This window comes from Phodopus roborovskii, unplaced genomic scaffold (genome assembly GCF_943737965.1).
Source record: "Phodopus roborovskii unplaced genomic scaffold, PHOROB, whole genome shotgun sequence".
NCBI lineage: Eukaryota > Metazoa > Chordata > Mammalia > Rodentia > Cricetidae > Phodopus > Phodopus roborovskii.
In genome coordinates, this window is record NW_026125052.1 from 3052 (window position 1) to 10427 (window position 7376).

Consider the following 7376-nt stretch of genomic DNA (forward strand, 5'->3'; position numbering starts at 1 on the left):
ACTCCATCTTGTAGTTTAGATAAAATGCAGAAGTGCGTACTGAGACACAGAGGATTTGATGGCTCTCAGGGGCTGTTCTGGTGACATCTCTCTTCTACCGTCATTGGTGTCAAGAATGCTTATTCCAGAAAGATTCCCACAGTAATGGTGACTAATGGCTTGTCCCTGTGAGCCTCTAATTTTTGGATCCTTTCTTTGTCTAGTGTCACCTGACAGGATTACATATACTCCGGAAAGTGTCTACAGGGACCTCATCTTGGATCACAGAGGACTAAGAAACTTAATAAGTATGGAAATCTGCTCTTTCTCTCAAGAGTACTGATTTTCTCCACAGCTTGGCTGTGGACCTCGGTCTTGAGAGGCGGGGTGTCATCTGTGATGCTCTGCTAATTTCCCTAAACAATGTTCCAATCCTATACACCATTTGCAACAAGTGGGATCTGGGCTACAGAGGGTATTCCTATGAGGGTTGCCCGTACCCTGAAACAGAAGCTGGTGAACATGGGTGGATACTCTGGAAATTAGGCATCATTCCCTTGGTCTTGCAGCTGGGTCCTTATCAAACAGTAACCGTTTGAAATACCATCTACCCTGAATCCTATAACTTCACGACCATCACAGATAAGTTCTTTGCAATCCTTGTGATCGTCTTGTTTGGGTTCAGATCCTTCTTTAATGAAGAGTTAGACTCTAAGGTGGTGACCCTACTCACAGACCAACAGTATCAGTTGCTTTTAAAGGATCTTTGCAAGAACAGAGAGTTGTTTGTTCATGGCTTACCTGGATCAGGGAAGACCACTCTGGCCTCTCAGGATCATGGAGAAGATTAGGGGTAACTGCCAAGCTGATGACATTCTCTATATCTGTGAGAACCAGGCTTTGAAAGGTTCGCAAGGTATGTATACGGCCTGACTCTTAGTTTCTTTCTGCTGGGCAATTTTAGCGGGTGAAGCTTTCAGGCTAAGCTCTGGGTTGTAGTAACCATGTTCAGAGACTGTAACTAGAGTTGGGTTGACTTTTTTTTGGTATAACTGAAAAACCTGACTGTATTTCTTACTTTCAGCCAGAGAAACATCTGCCAGGCAGTGACACGGAAATCCTTCATGAAAAATACCTTTAATAACATTAAACACATTGTTGTGGATGATGCTCAGAATTTCCGAACTGAAGATGGAGACTAGTATGCCAAGGCAAACTCCATCATCCAGAGAGGCACAATATGAACCAGGAGTTCTCTGTGTTTTTCTAGATTACTTCAGATCAGCCACTTGTGTTGCAGTGGCCTCCTGACCTCCAGCACCAGGAGGTTAATATTGAAGCTCACCAGGATGCTCCGAAATGGATGCAGCATAGCCAACCACCTACAAGAAATAATGCAGCAAATCAGAAACAATCCACCCCCCAAATGTCCCCTCAGAGGCCCTGACAATGGTCCAAGAACTTGAATGGGTTCCAGGTGTCTGTTTCAATTTAGAGATAACTGATGCCTAGATTTGCAGGTCAGATGGCCATTTTTGTAGCAGAGAAGTGCCAGTATCTCTGGAGAGTCTAGCTATTATCCCAGGATGTTATACATTCTTTTTTAAAGCCAGAGCATAGAAATATATAAAGAAAAGATTCCTTCTAGCATGAGGAGGGGGACCATGTCTCGCTCACTGAGGAACCCAGTTCACTGGTGCAGGTCAGGGAAGAATTGGAATTTTTCCAGTAATCACATCGAGTTGACTAGTGTCCAACAATTTTCAGGAATGGAAAGAAACATAGTATTTGGATAATTCCAGTGGAATGTGAGACAGCCCATTTTCTACAATGTTGTGCTCTGTCTAGCTTCCAGGGCAAAGAACTTATCTTTATATTATAAAGCTTTTTGCTTTGATAGGGAATACCAGTTTTCAATTAGGAAGGTTTAGATGACTTTGAAACTCTTTGATTTAAACTTAAAACATTTACATGTACAAATACCCACTAAGTTATGTGCTCTCTCCAATGTCAGGAGCAAATACAAGTGAGAATTCAGATAATAGTAAGAGATACCTAGGGTTAAGCTGACATCAAGATATCTCTCTCGTCTCTCTCTCTCTCTGTTTCTCTCTCTCTCTCACTCAAGTGGTGTGTGTGTGTGTGTGTGTGTGTGTGTGTGTGTTGAGAGAGAGAGAGAGATGGGAAGGCATTGTGGTGCACACCTTTAATCCCAGCATTTTGGGAGGCCGAGGCAGGCAGATCTCTGTGAGTCTGAGGCCAGCCTGGTCTACAGAGTTCTAGGATGAGTCACGATTTTGCAAGACCCTATCTCAGAAGGAGGAGAAAGGAGGAGAAGAAAGGAAGAAAGGAAGAAAGAAAGAAAGAAAGAAAGAAAGAAAGAAAGAAAGAAAGAGGAAACAAACATTGACTAACTAAAAGTATTGCAGGAAAAAGTGACAAAAAGCTGGGTAGTGGTGCACACCTTTAATCCCAGCACTCCCAGGGAGGACTGAGACAGGAGAATCTCTGAGTTTGAGGCTGTCCTGGTCTACAGAGTGAGTTCCAGGACGGTGGGAGATTCTCACAGGAAATCTTGTCTGAAAAAACAAAACAACAAAAAGACAAAACTAGTCAAGAAACAATATGCTGAGGAAATGCTGGCAGTAAATGTGTAAGTAGTTTTTCTCCTCTAAAGTCTTATATATGGTGGTTTAATCCGAGCACTCAGGAGATAGACACAGGTAGATCTTGGTGAGTTTGAGGACAACTTAGTTAATATAGTGAGTTCCAGACCAGATTGAGATACATAGTGAGACCTTGTTTCAAAAAAAAAAAAAGTTTCTATACATAAAAAAGAAAATTTCCAATATCAAAAGAAAGTTTGACAAAGAATGTGATGGGTGAAAGGGCACAGGAGTTTTAATAGTTCCCCACAGCAAATCATTACTTATAGTAGCAGGAGTGTGACATAACCAGCATGTGTTATGACATGCTTTTTGGTGAGAAATAATACTTCTGTGTATTGTACTTCGCTTCCAGAGGATCTAGCAATTGCCATGAAAATCATGAATGCTTATAAATCTTTAGCTTAGATTCATCTCCAAAAACTTCTATTTAGATAACTTGCACATGGGTAAAAAGGCTTCTGAATGGAAGTATAGAGTTTTTCCTTCTAGTAGCAGCATGCAGAATATAGTAAATATCCATTCAAAAGGATTGAAGGGGGAGTAATTTTCAAATATCTCAACATCCATCATACCACGAAGCCATATAAAGTGAGTATTTTCATTGTATTTAGTGTGAGGTCATCTCTAAGATATTTTGCATTGCAAACAAAGTATCATCCAAAATATGTCTATCTTATGCTTTTTAGAGTTGACATATATGCATTAAGAAGTTTAGAAATGTACCTTAAAATTTTGTAGCAGTATTTGACTCTGGGGAAGGGAAATTGATGCCAAAGAGAGTACTCAGCTTTTACTTTTTATGACTCTAGATTCTATACCTGTAATACTTGATGGGGATCTTTTTTTTTTTTTTGCATGTGTTTTTACTTATGAATGCAATGGTTTTTTATGAATTATTTTCTCAGTTTTTATCAACATGTATCCTGGATAATCATTTCATAATCATAATGAATATTGGTGTATAGTGAATGGGGGATTTGAAAACCATACAACATAATAGTTTTGTTTTGTTTGTTTGATTTTTACCATGTAGGGTTTAGAAGCACTGACTCATTGTCATATTTACTCCAAGCTTTTTTTAAAAATAAAAGTCACAAAATACTACAACTAAAAATGGAGTATTTTTTCTTCTTTTCCACAACAAGCAGTCTTTGAGATATTTGTTAAGCATTTCACATACACACAGGTGATGGCATCAGGACCACACTAACCATTAGAATGAAAGTGAAGGTGGAAGGCAAGACATTGGGATCTCAAACGGCTGGCATTTGGTTTCTATGGCAACAGTAGTAACTATAAAGATAGTAGAGGGCTGGGAAGTTGCCCAGTCAGTTCAAACCCTAGAAATCATGTAAAGAAATGGGTATGTTGATGCACACATAGTCCCTAGCACTGGGGAAGTGGATGCAGGTTCCTACCCTATTTGAATTTCTGCCCTGACTTCCCCCACACCGGAGGTGTAAGCAAAATAAACCCTCACCTCCCCAACTTGCTTTTGGTTGTAGTGTTTTGTCAAAGCAGTAAAAACCCTAACAGTGTGCTGGTCTACCAGCCCTGATGCTGTCTGCTCTTTCTGCAAGTAGCCCAGCTCACTCTTTCTTTGATAAAAGACCATAGGCATAGACAAATTAAGGAAACCAGATGGGGCTTTATTGGGGTCTCTGCTGTAGCGCAGGGGGCAGTGCCTAGGAACAAGGTCTCCTGGACTTGGACATACTGACAATGGGGGGGGCTGCTAAGCAAGCCTCTGGAGCCATGATGGCTGTCCTAGACCCTCTTTAGGCTGCTGTTGTCATCATGGGGGCCTTGCTCTGAAACAGATGAAGTGGTTTCTTAGGAGCTATGCAAGGACTATCATGGTTTCTGTGACCTTCTGGAAATTTCCTTGCAGCGTGTACTGTTGGAACCAGAGTCTCTTCCGCAGCTGTGGGCACTTAAGGCAGCAGGAGCCATGAAGAAGGAATTGCCTGGCTGCCAGCACCTGTAGTTTCCACAAAAGTAAACAGAGTGGGCTGGAGAGAGTCCAGTAGGTAGAGGCACTTGGCGACAAGCCTGATAACATGGGTTTGATCCCCACAACTGACATGGTGAAAAGAGAAAGCAGAATCCACAATTGTCTTCTGACCTCCAGTGAGTGCTTTGGCATGTGTCTTCCCGACACAATAAATGCTATGTATGATTTTTAGTATTAAACGGTCTGGGGTTGTGACGGTAATGGCTCTGGGATCTGGATTTTTGTTCCCTTTCTTTAGGTCATTTCAACAAAGCTTCCTTCACTCACAGTTTAAGTTGTTTAAAAGAGAGAGACGCTCTGCTGGGAGACAGTGGTGGCACACACCTTTTAGGAGGCAGAGGCAGGTGGATCTCTGTGAGTTTGAGCCAGCCTGGTCTACAGAGTGAGTTCCAGGACAGGCTCCAAGATACAGAGAAACCCTGTCTCAAAAAAAAAAGAGAGAGAGAGAGAGAGAGAGAGAGAGAGAGAGAGAGAGAGAGAGAGAGAGAGAGTTTAACCTTTCTAACAGAGATCTGTCAGCTCTCTAAGAAACCCAGGACAAGGCATACTCAGTGCCTGAAGCTCCTCCAAGTCCTTCTCATCGCCCCCTACCTTAACCCTCTCCAACCCAGGGGCTGGGTTTCCATTCCCTTTGCCCAGCTCTTGGTCTGCCCCCGCCCTCTCTCTTCTGATATCCTCTCTCTCCTTCTCTCATTCCTACCCCCTTTCCTCTGATAGCCCAGTTTAGTCTGGACTCTTCCAGATGCCTCTGACTGTGTTCTTCCTAGCTCCAATAAAAACTTTCTCCTTAACAAAACCTAAGAGCAGCCATGTCCTCATTTTCCTTCAAGATCTAAGTAACAGTAAATCCTTTTATCACCCAGTGGACTTTATCCAGTACTTAACTCCTAGCTGAATGCCTTTGCAGAAATATCATATATCTATCCCCTTAGGAAAGGTCAAGCTTCCCTAATCTGTCCCATAGTGACACACTGGGCAAGGTCCCAAGGCTGAGGCACTTGAGTCATTTTGCTAGACCAGAGACAGCAATCTCTCTACTATTTCCTGGTATAAAAGAGGTGACCACCCTGGCTGGATGTTGGTGGCACATGCCTTTAGTCCAGCACTCGGGAGGCAGAGGCAAGTGGATCTCTGTGAGTTCGGGGCTAGCCTGGTCTACAGAGCTAGTTCCAGGACAGACTCCAAAACAATACAGAGAAACCCTGTCTCAGAAAAAAAAAAAAAAAAAAAAAAAAGAGGTGGCCACCCCTTCTGTAAAACAGTCTTCAAAGTAATATAGAGGTAAGGCAAATTGCACAGAGATTTTAAAAAGTGTTAAGAGTTCATAGGGTCCTCTCCTCCTCCCATTTTGGCAAAGCAACTTAACACTAACTGAGAGAATGCTGGGAGTTCAAAGCTTGGTGACCATAAGTCAAAATTAGCACAAATCAGGAAGAATTTATTGCCTATAGCTGGTGGGGGAAATCCTTCTGTATGCTGTGAATGTTTCTCTTATTGGTTGATGAATAAAGGTGTTTTGGGCAATGGACAGGCAGGATTTAACCAGCTGGGAAATCCAAACAGGGACAGAGAAAGGTAGAAGGCAGAGTGAGGAGACACCATGTAGCTGCAGAGGAAGCAAGAGACCCAGACATCATTGGTAAGCCAAGAATACATGGAAATGCAGACTAATAGAAATGGGCTAATAATTAAGAGAGAGCTAGCCAGTAAGAAGCCTGAGCAATTACCCAAACAATTCATAATTAATATAAGCCTCAGTATGTTTATTTGGGACTAAATGGTTACAGGACCAGGTAGGACAGAAACTTCCATCTACTCGTAGCTGACAAAGAATATGAGAGTTACTTCCAAAACAGGGTTCTTCTCAAACAAAAGTGGATTCAGGGGCCCTAGAGCCACAAATAATCACTTTTTACTGTTGTGACAAAATACTATGACTGGCCAAGAAAAATTATTTTAAAAAAGCACTTAATTTGGAGGCTTAATAGTTCCAGAGGGCTAGACTCCAGTAGAGAACATGGCAGCAGGCAGCCGAGCATATGTGATTGCTAAAGTTATCTTTAAAGTTTAAATTACTGTGCTTAAGACATAAGACAAAATGCCTCTAGCCGGTCCAAGGACAGATGGAATTATGGGGGTTCATAGAAGATAACAAGTGCAGTGTTTAACTTTTCTAAACCAATTGCACAGGATGTGTGCTTGATCACATGTAGGCAGGAGGTATGTAGGCAGGAAGTGTCAGGATGTGTCTGATTAGACAAAGGTATCCTTGGACCTGGCCAGTACTTAATGAAGCTTGCTTCAAATTTGGCTCAAATGTCATAGTGATCTTAATCTTGCCTGGTGGGATTAACATTTTCTGGAGTCTCCAAAGACATCAGTCCACCCACATTCTAAAGCCAGACAGTTGCAGGATTTTTCTTTCCCAGCTGGGTTCCGCCACTCTTGAGCCCCATATGAACACACAGAGACTTATATTAATTATAAAACTGTTGGCCAATGACTAGGGCTTTTTATTGGCTAGCTGTCTTAATCATTAACCCATGTCTAGTAATCTATACATTTCTCCATGGTCTCATCTTACTGGAGAGCACCTGGTCTGTCCTGTCTTCCCAGCTCCTCCATGGTGTCTGTCAGGTGGGCTCCCTCTGTCTACCTTTCCCAGAATTCTCTTTCTCTCCTAGTCCCACCTATCCTTCTTGCTTGGTCACTAG

The 7376-nt window shown here is 42.2% G+C and overlaps 1 pseudogene; it reads left to right on the top strand.

The window, feature by feature from the left end:
* Window positions 1-203: 203 nt before the first annotated feature.
* On the top strand, window positions 204-1914 carry LOC127221391 (schlafen family member 5-like; annotated as a pseudogene).
* The last annotated feature ends 5462 nt before the right edge of the window (window positions 1915-7376 follow it).